The sequence below is a fragment of the Anomaloglossus baeobatrachus genome, chromosome 3, assembly GCF_048569485.1.
Source record: "Anomaloglossus baeobatrachus isolate aAnoBae1 chromosome 3, aAnoBae1.hap1, whole genome shotgun sequence".
NCBI lineage: Eukaryota > Metazoa > Chordata > Amphibia > Anura > Aromobatidae > Anomaloglossus > Anomaloglossus baeobatrachus.
The window spans coordinates 540,826,428-540,841,263 of record NC_134355.1 but is presented as its reverse complement, the minus strand read 5'-3'; positions in this window follow the sequence as shown (position 1 = coordinate 540,841,263).

Here is a 14,836-nt window from a genome sequence, read left to right as displayed (position 1 = left end):
GAGGAAAAAACAAAATTGGAAAATTGCCTGGGGGTGATGGGGTTAAGTATACATTGTATTTATATAAGCAATTTTCCTAATTGAAATTCAAATTTTCAAGTGGAATTAAAACGAAAAGTCAATAAAAACAATACTAAAAGGCTTAAAAATCCATAAACAAAAAAAATTAAGTGAAAAAAATATATAGAAAGAACAATGCTAAAATTGTTGTTTTTACTTTTACAACTCTCAAAACATGAAAACAATGGTCTACTTATACTGTGAATACCTTTTAAATGTATATACCTTTAAATGTACCAAGGAAAAATGTTTTTTTTCTATTACAAAGTAATGTTATGTAAAAATATCAAAGGAAAAAAATGCACATAATTGATACTACTGCATCCATAACGACTCTACCTGTTACATTACCATATTATTAAAACCACAAACTAAATGCTTTGCTTAGCTTGTCTCACCTTTAAAAAAAAAACAAAAAAAAAAACCCAAAACAATAAACTGGAATAAAAAGAGCTAAAAAAGATCCTATGTAGCAAAAAATGGCACACATAAAAACTAGGGCCCATTCCAAAACCGTCACATACCTCTGTTGATGGAAAAATAATGTTAGGAGAGTTTGAGGATTGCAACATAAATATACAGTACCAAGCAAAAGTTTTGGACAGGTGTTGAAAAAATGTTTCAAAGTAGGAATGCTTTAAAAAATAGAAGTATTAGGTTTTTAGTAAATTAACAAACTGTAAAGTGAACGAAAAATAAATCTATATCAAATTAATATTTAGCGTGACCAAGCTTTGTCTATAAAATTGCATAAATTCTTTTAAATATACTTGCAGAAAATAAGAGATTTAGTAGGATAAGGCTGTGTGCGCACGTCTGCGTGTTTCATGCTTTTACGCTGCATTTAGAACTGCAGCATAACTGCATACATCCTGCATCCCCAGCACAATCTATGAAGATTGAGCATAATCCAACCGCGCGTTGTGTTTGAGAGCGCAGTGTTTTGAATGCTGAAATTTTGATCCAAAACGATGCATTCTAAAAAGCAACATGTTACTTCTGTTGTGCGTTCCAGATGCTTTTCCCACTCTGTCTATGGCAGAGCAAGCATCCAGAACGCATTAATTTTTCATTCAACAATGCATCCAGAATGCAGCTTTTCGGCTGCATTCTGAAACGCACGAACACTGCGGAAGATTTGGCACGGCAGAACGCAGACATGTGCACATACCCTAAGGATAAGCAGAAGTTCACATAGATCATTGTATGAGATTTGGTGGGTGCGAGTATAAGAAGCTGATCAATTAGATCCCATCAAAATACAGCAGATACAGGTAGGAAATTAAAACCGATATAGAAAATGCTTCAATCATGATTTATTATTGAATTTCCATTATTCACACTTGCAGTGGGGGTAGTAGTTGATGATAACATGTCAGGTATAACACACTTTATCAGTTGGACCTTGGTGAATCAATGGCTATGTAACATAATAATTTCCAGGTTCAGAGTGGAGAAAAAAACAAGAAAAACTCCTGCGCAGCTCACATGTAGTATAGGATTAAAGTGAGATGTATGAATAACCAATCATAACAAACACATGATAATGATCATCATTTTCACATGAAGGTTGAAACATGGTAGTTAACTGAAGCACAAAAAAACTGTGTAGGCTAAAAACTGGGTGAAGAGCAGACAAACCTTGCCACAAATGAGGTTGTGGAAGGCAGTTTAATGTCATAACTCATTGGTATATGTGGAGTAGAAGGAAAGGGATAACCCACGCTGCTGTGTGGAATGAGAATATCTTCATGATTTTATTATTCAACGCATTTCAGAGTCAATATAACTCTTTCTTAAAGAATCAACATCACTGATGTACCTCATGGTCACAACTCATGGCTGAGCACAGCAACAACATATCAACAAGACACAAACTAGTTACAATGCATCATCATGGTATCTTTCAGGTAAAGATTTCACAGCAGACTGGGTTTTCAAGATGTGCTGTTCAGGTTCTTTTGAAGAGGGGCAACATGGAGGACTCTATATGCTGTGGTCGGTCAATACTGTAGATAAAACACACATTATGATTACTTCCCTTTGAATTTAGTAGATGTCCATGAATGCTATCAGTACAGAAAAATGAACAAAGAAATAGGATCAAGCAACACCCATATACTTTTCAGGGAAGTCTGGCCTCAAGTGCTCTTCAAGGAAGAAATGAATCCAGAATTCCATACCATTGACATGTAGACCAGTGGATGCTATGTACTGATTTGTCAAAATGTGAAATATTTGACTGTCACAGGAGATAGCTTTTTTGCTGAAGGGTTGGAGAGTAGTACAATAAAGGCCTAGGACACACTGAGAGAAAAACGGTTTTAATAGAATGCGATAAAAAATCACATTCCACTCAGACCAATATTACTCTATGGGGCAGCACCCATAAGTAATTATTTTCTCAGCCCTAATCGGATCGAGAAAACAGTCGCAGCATGCTGCGGGTGATCCTGTTTCATTCACACCCATTCAAGTTTGTGGGGTGAGAGAAACATCGCACTGCACTAGCGTTACACAGGTGTAATGCGAGTACATCGCAATAGCTGGTAACGGAGGAGAGAGGGAGATAAACCCCTCTCTCTCCTCTGCAGCATCAGCTTTCCCCTTTGCATCGCTGACCCTCCCCTCCGCAGCGCCCGCCCCCCCTGCTGCTGTGGTCTGATCGCACGATTGGACCTCAGTCGCATGACCCTCGCATGACACTCGGCTCCCGCTGTGCTGCGAATGTGAGCCGACTGTCATACAAGGACTCGCACATAACCCCATGTGGCCCCAGCATAATGACTGTCTGTAGGCCACAGTCAAGCATGGAGGAGGTTTGGGGCTGAAATTCAAAAGAACATTTTTGGAGATTTGATAAGGATTAATGGTGTTCTCATGGCTGATATGCATCAATGCATGCAGATATTTATCCATCATGCAGTAACATCAGGTGTATGACTGGTCACAAATTAATGTATTGTGTACAGCCTATGTTGTTAAGATCTATCTTCAGAGTGAAGAACAACAAGGAATTCTGGAAGGTATTATATGGCTCTCACAGATCCCTTATCTCAAAAAATGAAATCTGTCTGGGGTTGAAGAGAAGAGACAAAAGTATTTGCTTGTTGCCCAATAAAATTGGAGCAATATCTCTGCCTTCCTTCTTTCAAACACTTTGTACAAATGTAGATAAAAGAATTCATGCTGTTTTTAAGGCAAGTGCTGATCACACCAAATACTGATTTGAGTTAGACATTCCTTTTATTTATTCCCTTTGAATTTTGTTAATTTATAAAAATAAACTATTGGCAACTTCTTACTCAAAATCATTCTTAATTTGCAGTATTGCTTCTACACCTTACTTTGCGTGTGTGTGTGTGTGTGTGTGTGTGTGTGTGTGTGTGTGTATATATATATATATATATATATATATACACGCACACACACACACTCTCTCACACACACACACACACACACACATACTCTATATATATAATACAGTTCAAAAGTTTGGGGTCACCAAGACAATTTTGTCTTTTCCATGAAAAATCATACTTTTTTTAGCAAATGAGTTGCATAATGAATAGGAAATATAGTCCAGTCATCGACTAGGTTAGAAATAATGATTTTTACTTGAGACAAACCAACACGGCTCATAAGTCCAAAAACACCATCCCCACAGTAAGTCACATTGGTGTCAGTATCATGCCATGGGCATGTTTTTCAGCAGCAGGGCAAAGCAAAATGGTCAGAGACAAAGGTTAGAATAAGAAAAAGGTTAGAAAAAAAAGGTTAGAAAAAGTTAGATGGTGCAAAATAAAGGAATATTCTTAAGCAAAATCTGTTTCAGTCTGTCAGTGATTTCACACTGAGATGGAGGTTCACCTTCTAACAAGACACTGGCTCAAAGCATACTGCTAAAGCAACACTGAAGTGGTTTAAGAAGAAACTTGTAAATGTATTGGAGTGGACTAGGCAAAACCAAGACCTTAATCCAAATGAGAATCTGTGGTTAGTCTTGAAGATTGTCATTCACTAGAGGAAACCACCAAACTTGAAGGAACTGGAGCAGTTTTCCCTTGAGGAATGGGTAAAAAATCCCAGTGGCAAGATCTGGAAAGTTCATAGAGACTTATACAAAGTATCTTTCAGCTGTATTTGTCAGCAAAGGAGGCTCTAGAAAGTACTGACTTTAGGGGAATGAATAGTTATTAACACTAAAGTTATCAGATAATCTGTCCTACTTGTAGTTTTCCTCTCAATAAAACCAAATGTTTAAAATTGTAAGTATGTTTTTTACATGAACTGATGAAAACCCTCAAAAAAGACAGTGACATTCCTCCGGCTGTGAGGTAGGAGAGCACGAAAGCTGCTAGGGGGGTGAATACTTTGGCAAGGCCCTGTACATTAAATATATATACACTACAGTTCAAACGTTTGGGGTTACCCAGACAATTTTCCTTTTCCATGAAAAATCATACTTTTATTTATCAAATGAGTTGGATGATGAATAGAAAATATAGTCTAGACATTGACGAGGCTAGAAATAATGATTTTTACTTGAAATAATCATTTTCTCCTTCAAACTTTGCTTTCGTCAAAGATTGCTCCCTTTGCAGCAATTACAGCTTTGCAGACCTTTGGCATTCTAGCTGTTAATTTGCTGAGGTAATCTGGAGATATTTCACCCCATGCTTCCAGACGTCCCTCCCACAAGTTGGATAGGCTTGATGGGCACTTTTTGCGTACCATACAGTCAAGCTGCTCCCACAACAGCTCAATAGGGTTGAGATCTGGTGACTGGGCCGGCCACTCCATTATAGATAGAATACCAGCTGCCTGATTCTTTCCTAAATAGTTCATGCATAATTTAGAGGTGTGCTTTGGGTCATTGTCCTGTTGTAGGATGAAATTGGCTCCAATCAAGCGCTGTCCACAGGGTATGGCATGGTGTTGCAAAATGGAGTGATAGCCTTCCTTATTCAAAATCCCTTTTACCTTGTACAAATCTCCCACTTTACCAGCACCAAGGCAACCCCAGACCATCACATTACCTTCAACATGCTTGGCAGATGGCGTCAGGCACTCTTTCAGCATCTTTTCAGTTTTTCTGCATCTCACAAATATTCTTCTGTGTGATCCAAACACCTCAAACTTCGATTTGTCTGTCCATAACACTTTTTCCAATCTTCCTCTGTCCAATGTCTGTATTTTTTTGCCTATATTAATATTTTCTTTTTATTATCCAGTCTCAGGTATGGCTTTTTCTTTGCCACATTGCCCTGAAGGCCAGTATCCTGGGGACCTCTGAGGCATCGATTTCTCAAACTAGAGACTCTAATGTACTTGTCTTGTTGCTCAGTTGTGCAGTGGGGCCTCCCACTTTTCTTTCTACTCTGGTTAGAGCCTGTGTGTGCTCTCCTCTGAAGGGAGTAGTACACACTGTTGTAGGAAATCTTCAGTTTCTTAGCAATTTATTGCATGGAATATTCTTCATTTCTAAGAACAAGAATAGACTGTCGAGTTTTACATTAAAGTTCTCTTTTTCTGGCCATTTTGAGGGTTTAATGGAACCAACAAATGTAATACTCCAGATTCTCGACTAGCTCAAAGAAAGGTCAGTTTTATAGCTTCTCTAATCAGCAAAACTGTTTTCAGCTGTACTAACATATTCGCACAAGCGTTTTCAAGGGATTTCTAAACATCCATTAGCCTTCTAACACAGTTAGCAAACACAATGTACCATTAGAACACTGGAGTAGTGGTTCTTGTAAATGGGCCTTTATACACCTATGTAGATATTGCATTAAAAAACAGACGTTTGAAGCTAGATTAGTCATTTACCACATTAACAATGTATAGAGTGTATTTCGGTTTAATTTACTGTTAGCTTCATTGAAAAAAAGTGCTTTTCTTTCAAAAATAAGGAAATATCTAAGTGACCCTAAACTTTTAAACTGTAGTGTATATGCAAAGGGAGGAGCTATATGCGAAGGGAGGAGCTAGAATCAGAAAGTTGAGCTAGATCTACAATTCCGCCTCCTCCTCTCCTATTTACATAGAATCTCATTAGTAGAGTTGAGCGCGGTTCGCGGTTCGTGGTTCTCCAGTTTGCGGCTCGAGTGATTTTGGGGGCTGTTCTAGATCGAACTAGAACTCGAGCTTTTTTGCAAAAGCTCAATAGTTCTAGATACGTTCGAGAACGGTTCTAGCAGCAAAAAACCCAGCTAATTCCTAGCTGGCTTTCTGCTGTAATAGTGTAGGTCATTCTGTGACTCACACTATTATGACATTTCAGTGTATAGTGTGCGGGAACAGCGCATTCAGATCACTGCTGTTTGGATAATGGCGATCGCCATTTTTTTTTTTCCCTTGTCTTCCTTCCCTAAGCGCGCGCGCGTGTAGTGGGGCGGGCCAGCATGTCAGTCAATCCTAGACACACACACAAGCTAAGTTAGTGGGGCGGGCCAGCATGTCAGTCAATCCTAGACACACACACAAGCTAAGTGGACTTTTATCCAGAGAAGCAACGGCATGTGTGATAGGATGTCCATGTCACATGTCCCTGCATTATAAAACCGGACATTTTCCTCCAGCACGCCATTATCTGCCTTCTGCGTCCCTGGTGTCAGACATCACTGGCGCAGCTCCTATCGCCGATACAGCTGTATACGCTCCATACACAGCGCTGGACAGCTTAGGGATAGCACTTTCTATCAGTCCTTTTAAGGGCTCATACCGGCAGGGTCAGAGCCATAGGTGACAGGTCCTGAAAACAGAGTTTAACAGCTCAGAAGATGACAGCGTCTGTGTAGCTAAGGTCAGGGATTTCCTCGCTGCATTTCCCCATTAGGAGGGACAGAAAGGCAGGCTTCCTTTCCTCTACCCAGAGACCCACAACCCTGCCACTGTACCCTCCTGCCCTTTGCACACTCCAACTCATTGTTACTAAGCCATTATACTAGCAAACACTGAGTGAACTTAGTGGCATCCTAAACGTGGCTATTGGACTTCTGTATAGTCCCACTAGTGCAAAGATATTTGCAGCACGTCTGCCTGCATTGCACACTCAATCTCATTATAACTAAGCCATTATACTAGCAAACACTCAGTGAACTTAGTGGCATCCTAAACGTGGCTATTGGACTTCTGTATAGTCCCAGTAGTGCAAAGATATTTGCAGCACGTCTGGCTGCATTGCACACTCAAGCTCATTACAACTAAGCCATTATACTAGCAAACACTCAGTGAACTTAGTGGCATCCTAAACGTGGCTATTGGACTTCTGTATAGTCCCAGTAGTGCAAAGATATTTGCAGCACGTCTGGCTGCATTGCACATTCAAACTCATTATAACTAAGCCATTATACTAGCAAACACTCAGTGAACTTAGTGGCATCCTAAACGTGGCTATTGGACTTCTGTATAGTCCCAGTAGTGCAAAGATATTTGCAGCACGTCTGGCTGCATTGCACACTCAAACTCATTGTAACTAAGCCATTATACTAGCAAACACTCAGTGAACTTAGTGGCATCCTAAATGTGGCTATTGGACTTCTGTATAGTCCCAGTAGTGCAAAGATATTTGCAGCATGTCTGCCTGCATTCCACACTCAAACTCATTGTAACTAAGCCATTATATTAGCAAATACTCAGTGAACTTAGTGGCATCCTAAACGTGGCTATTGGACTTCTGTATAGTCCCGGTAGTGCAAAGATATTTGCAGCACGTCTGCCTGCATTGCACACTCAAACTCATTATAACTAAGCCATTATACTAGCAAACACTCAGTGAACTTAGTGGCATCCTAAACGTGGCTAATGGACTTCTGTATAGTCCCAGTAGTGCAAAGATATTTGCAGCACGTCTGGCTGCATTGCACATTCAAACTCATTATAACTAAGCCATTATACTAGCAAACACTGAGTGAACTTAGTGGCATCCTAAACGTGGCTAATGGACTTCTGTATAGTCCCAGTAGTGCAAAGATATTTGCAGCACGTCTGCTTGCATTGCACACTCAAACTCATTATAACTAAGCCATTATACTAGCAAACACTGAGTGAACTTAGTGGCATCCTAAACGTGGCTAATGGACTTCTGTATAGTCCCAGTAGTGCAAAGATATTTGCAGCACGTCTGCCTGCAATGCACACTCAAACTCATTATAACTAAGCTATTATACTAGCAAACACTGAGTGAACTTAGTGGCATCCTAAACGTGGCTATTGGACTTCTGTATAGTCCCAGTAGTGCAAAGATATTTGCAGCACGTCTGCCTGCATTGCACACTCAAACTCATTGTTACAAAGCCATTATACTAGCAATTTATGCTGCCAGTTTAAGGGCCGTAGTTGCATTGTGAGGGATATTTATTCTTTATTATTCTGCTGTTAATAAAGCTAGACCACCGCTGCAATCTACACCACCTCTCAATTTTTACTACCACATTTTCAGTGCACAATCTTGTCGCAATCAACATGAGTGGCAAAATGACAGATGCTGGTGGAAAGGGGAAGAGGCATGGTGGAAAAGGAAAAAAAGGGTTTGTCCGTGGGGAAGGTGGCAAAGCTCCATTATCATCTGCTGAAGATAGACCATCTACCAGCAAAAGTAAGATGTCTACTACTTACCGTGGACAATCCGATGTGCTCCCTTTTTTACGGACACAAACAACAGGAACAAAGGTAGATGATGGCCAAAAAAGGAAAATGCTTGAATGGATCTCAAGTGGTCCAACAAGTGCCCTCTCAGCCACCTCAACTACCGCATCCAAAAAACACCAGTCCTCTGAGTTGTCATCCCAATCAAACTTGCTTTCTCCCAGCTCTGAAGTCTCCATCAGCCCTGCACAGTATGGTGGAACTGAGATGGCTGCTCCCAAGCTACAGTGAGTACAGACCAGGAAATGGTCTGCAGTGATGCCCAGAACCTTTGTGACTCTGATTCAGGCCGTGAGGACAAAGTTTCTGAGCATAATGTTGACCCTTTGTCACAAACTGTAACACCTGTGGTTATAGACAATGAGGAACATACTGATGATGATGAGACGCAGATACCAGATTGGGATGACAACTTAAATATTCGGTCAGGGCAAGAAGAGGCTCGGTCTGAGGGGGAGGGGAGTGCAAACACAACAATTGATGATGAAGTTCTAGATCCCACCTACTGTCAACCCCCAGTCAGGCACTCGAGGAGGTCAACAGAGGCGGTGAAGAAGGATGCAACTGACGACGAAGTTACCTTGCGCCTTCCTGGACAGAGTCGGAGCATTGGTAGCACGTCTACAACTGCATCATCAGCCACCACTCTGCCTCTGAGCACTAGTCGGGGGGGCTCAGCAGGTCGCATGCCCTCTAAGCCTTGCCTAGCCTTGTCCTTTTTTGATATAGAAAAAGATCGCCCAAATTATGTGATGTGTAAAATTTGTCATGATTCTGTTAGTAGAGGTCAAAACCTCAGCAGTTTGACAACTTCTTCCATGAATCGTCACATGAATAAATATCATAGGTCCCAGTGGGAAGTTCACCGTGCTGCAATGCGACCTAGCAGAGCGAACCATCCACGGCCTGCCCCTTCCAGTGCATCCGCGCGCTCTTCATCTTCTAGGACTGTGGGGACAGCTGTCCCACCTGGTTTTCCACGCACAACTTCCACCACTGTAATCGCAACAGGCAGTTTGCTTGGTAGGTCGTCAGTTGGTTTGGAAGGGGAAACAAGTGAGTGTGTACAGCTCTCTCAGAAATCGATAGCACCAACGTTGGATGAAGGCAACATCATGTCTCCGCCTGCACTTTCCTCACAATCCTGCATTTTTCCAGGGACAGAAGGAATCACGCACCCCTCATTACTATGCTGGCAGCAGAGCGCAACGGCATCAGGCGGTCTTTAGCTTGACATGTCTTGGTAATAGGAGCCACACAGCTGAGGAGTTGTGGTCAGCTCTGCAATCCGAGTTTAATAAATGGTTGTCTCCACTCAACCTGCAGCCTGGTAAGGTCGTGTGCGACAATGCTGCAAACCTGGGTGCGGCCCTTCGCCTGGGCAAGGTGACACACGTGCCTTGTATGGCTCACGTGTTGAACCTTGTTGTCCAGCAATTTTTAACACACTATCCCGGCCTAGATGGCCTTCTGACCAGGGCACGAAAACTGTCTGCTCACTTCCGCCGTTCAACCGCCGCAACTGAGCGACTTGCATCACTCCAGAAGTCTTTCGGCCTGCCGGTTCATCACCTGAAATGCGATGTGGCGACACGCTGGAATTCGACTCTCCACATGTTACAGCGACTGTGGCAGCACCGCCGAGCCCTGGTGCAATACGTCATGACATATAGCCTGGGCCAACGAGATGCAGAGGTGGGGAAGATCACCCTGATGGAGTGGTCTCAGATCAAGGACCTATGCACCCTTCTGCACAGTTTCGACATGGCGACGAATATGTTTAGCGCTGACAATGCCATTATCAGAATGACAATTCCAGTCTTTTACATGCTGGAGCACACGCTAAACACTATTCGGAGTCAGGGGGTGGGACAACAGGAAGGGGAGGAACTACAGGAGGATTCATATGCGCAAGGGACAACAACATCACCAAGGTCCAGACGTTCATCATCACCAACGCGGCAGGCATGGGACCATGGGGGACAGGGATCAACAAGGGCACATAGTAGCAGGCGAAATGTTGAGGAAGGTGCAGGAGAACATGAAGAAATGGAGGATGAACTGTCCATGGACATGGAAGACTTAGCGGATGAGGGAGACCTTGGTTAAATTTCAGTTGAAAGAGGTTGGGGGGAGATGTCAGAGGAAGAAAGAACGGGTAGCACCTCTATGCCACAAACACAGCGTGGACTTGGTCCGCATGGCTGCGAAAGACACATGAGTGCCTTCTTGTTGCACTACCTCCAACATGACTCTCATATTGTCAAAATTAGAAGTGATGATGACTACTGGCTTGCCACACTATTAGATCCCCGGTACAAGTCCAAATTTTGTGACATAATTCCAGCCATAGAAAGGGACGCACGTATGCAGGAGTATCAGCAGAAGCTGTTACTCGATCTTAGCTCGGCTTTTCCACCAAACAACCGTGCAGGTGCAGGGAGTGAATCTCACAGTTGTAACTTGACAAACATGGGACGGTCTCTTCATCTTCAACAGTCTACCCATACCAGTAGGACTGTATCTGGTGCTGGTAACAGCAATTTTATGGAATCTTTTCACAATATTTTTAGACCCTCCTTTGCAAGGCCACCAGAGACAACAAGTCTGACACATAGTCAACGGATGGAGAGGATGATACAGGAGTATCTCCAAATGAACATCGATGCCATGACTTTGCAAATGGAGCCTTGCTCATTTTGGGCTTCAAATCTAGAAAATGGCCAGAGCTCTCCAGTTACACCTTGGAGATTTTGTCGTGTCCAGCTTCCAGCGTTGTCTCTGAACGTGTCTTCAGTGCTGCTGGGTGTGTGCTGACAGATAAGCGCACGCGTCTGTCCAGTGACAATGTGGACAGACTAACGTTCATCAAAATGAACAAGTCATGGATCCACCAGGAATTTACTACCCCTGTGTCATCCTGGGGAGAGTAAATGCTTGTGGATTTGAAATGTGCTTGATGCAAATCTAGCTGTGAAGTGTACAACTAGGGCACAAGTGCTGCCACTGAATGGGTGGGTGTGTGTGGGGCACAATTTTTGGAAAAAGGGACACTCCGCTTGGAGTAACCCTTGCTTGCTGTGTTTTTTAAAAATGATCCAAGATGAACAGAGCTGGGATCAGGAAAGAGTTTGCTACCTACCCCGGTGCCATCCTGGGGACGGTTAAGTATAGCGTATTTTTGAATGTGCTTGATGCAAATCTAGCTGTGAAGTGTACAACTAGGGCACAAGTGCTGCCACTGAATGGGTGGGTGTGTGTGGGGCACAATTTTTGGAAAAAGGGACACTCCGCTTGGAGTAACCCTTGCTTACATAGTTTTAAAAAATGATCCAAGATGCATACAGCTGGGATCAGGAAAGAGTTTGCTACCTACCCCGGTGTCATCCTGGTGACGGTTAAGTATGGCGTATTTTTGAATGTGCTTGATGCAAATCTAGATGTGAAGGGTACAACTAGGGCACAAGTGCTGCCACTGAATGGGTGGGTGTGTGTGGGGGGCACAATTTTTGGAAAAAGGGACACTCCGCTTGGAGTAACCCTTGCTTACATAGTTTTAAAAAATTATCCAAGATGCATACAGCTGGGATCAGGAAAGAGTTTGCTACCTACCCCGGTGCCATCCTGGGGATGGTTAAGTATGGCGTATTTTTGAATGTGCTTGATTCAAATCTACCTGTGAAGTGTACAACTGGGGCACAAGTGCTGCCACTGAAGGGGTGTCTGTGTGGCCCAATTTTTGGAAAAAAGGGAGACTCCGCTTGGAGTCACCTTGCGGTGTTTTACATGATTTTAGAAGGGCATGCCATGCCTATATCTGTGTCTCGTCCTCTTTTTCCTCGTAACGCTGTTTTGTTTTCGCATGAGAATTTGTTCTTGTCACTTTCCCATGTGTTTGTGTTGTGTTGTGAGTTGTTTGTAACCTTTTGGACACCTTTGAGGGTGTTTTCTAGGTGTTTTTATGTGTTTGTGATTGCCTGCCATTGTTTCCTATGCAGTTCGAGTTCGGTTCGTCGAACGTTCGACGAACCGAACTCGAACGGGAGCTCCGTTCGGCGAACCGACCTCGAGCCGACCGGTTCGCTCATCTCTACTCATTAGTAACATTTACCATCTCTTATCTTAGTAATGTGAAAGTGAATACACTGAATACAAAATTTGATAATAACTAATCAGTTCTACAGAGAAAGAAGCAAATTTGTAAGATATATTGCAAAGTTGAATATTTTCATGTATACTATTTATTTATGAAACAAAAATTAAAATGACTGTTACACTTTAAGTTTCATGATCTGACACACCACAAACTTAGATTTATACTTTATGATTATTATTAACATTAATATATTTGTTCCCTTTAAATGATCAAACCCAACCAGGAAAACAAACTGGGCATAATATGTAAAAATCTTATAATATGAGTTTGGGGCCAATGCTAGATACAATAGTACATTTTTTTGTCGTTACAGGACAGGTAAGCAAGAAAAGGTCAAGTCAGGTATCATTTAGGGCTTTGAGTTCATGGTTCTGTTGCATCAGGAAACATAAGGAAATTAACTGAATTCTGTTCTCAGTTTTACAAGCCAAGCAAGTAATTTGGATGAGGTCAACTGCAACCTAACAAGGACTAGACAGAAAGAAATGAGGCATAATCCTTTCCTGCATCTGACAGCCTGTAGTGACTGAGAGCAAAGTTGTACAAAAGCCATAGGCTACCAGCAGGGTGCTGACACGCATGGTGCATAACAGCCCATGTATGAAGGAACGTTTCTAGATGATCCTCCTAAAGCAATCCTTAACAATATAGTTGAATGCAAATAACATAACAGTTCAGATTCACACCTATTCTGTCATTCTAAAGAGCAAAAAGAAGGATTTCATGACATTTGAAAAGGAAGTTATCATCAGAATCAAGTTTTTTTGTTAAATGTATTTTTTTTAAAAAACAATTGGCTGCATCACAATCTGTATTAAAACAAAAAATAGACATTTTGCAATTTTCACACTAGGGCATTTATAGACTCTAGCTTCTTGTTTTTTTCAGGAATTACAAATTAACATTTCTCACACATAGAGATGAGCAAACCTTCCAAGAAATATGTTTTACACCCATTTTAGAGTCTCAACATTAAAAATCCTTCCAGGGGCACAGCGGTACAGTTGCATAAATTGCCCCCCCCCTCCCCAAGACGGCCCATGCAACACACAAGCATGTGATTTGGCATTAGAAATAGAAAAAGTAAGACATTCTACAGTGACCGGTCTAGGCCTCTTGGTTACAGAATCCTGGCACTACACACAAGACATAGGTTTCACACCCATTTTAAAGTCTTGACATTAAAAATCCTTCCAGGAACACAGAGGTATAATAGCATCAATTGCACCACTCCCCATAGGGTGTTAAAAGAGCAGAGAAAGATGGTCCATATAACACACAGGGGCACAGCGGTACAGTTGTATAAATTGCCCCCCCCCTCCCCAAGACGGCCCATGCAACACACAAGCATGTGATTTGGCATTAGAAATAGAAAAAGTAAGACATTCTACAGTGACTGGTCTAGGCCTCTTAGTCACAGAAATCCTGGCACTACCCACAAGACATAAGTTTCACACACATTTTTGAGTTGTAGTTCCCCTTAACCCTTCATGGCACTACTAGGTACTGCATCCTGTCACAGATACAGGGCCTATCCCCAGGGACCTGGAAGCTCAATGCCGGTACCAATCAACACACATAACATATGTGAACTACACAGCAATCAACCCGTAGCTAAGCTCACCTACAATACATGCCACTATTGTACACTACCGCTCTCCTATCTATGTGAACTACGCAGTATTAAATCCATAGCTAAGCTGGCCTACAATGCACATCCCTATTGTACACAATCACTCTCCCATCTATCTGAACTAGCTAGAATATTTCCCCTAGCTAAGCTGACTGTCTAGCAGCCCCGGCAGCAGCAACTTCCCTATCGTTTCACATGCAGAAAACGGCGACCATGCGATTTATATACACACGGACATATGACTTAGGCAGCCAATCACAGAGGCCCTTCTGTCTGAACCTTGTGGATGTTTGCTGTGCCGTGATTGGCTGCAGCAACATCCACAAATAAAGATATGG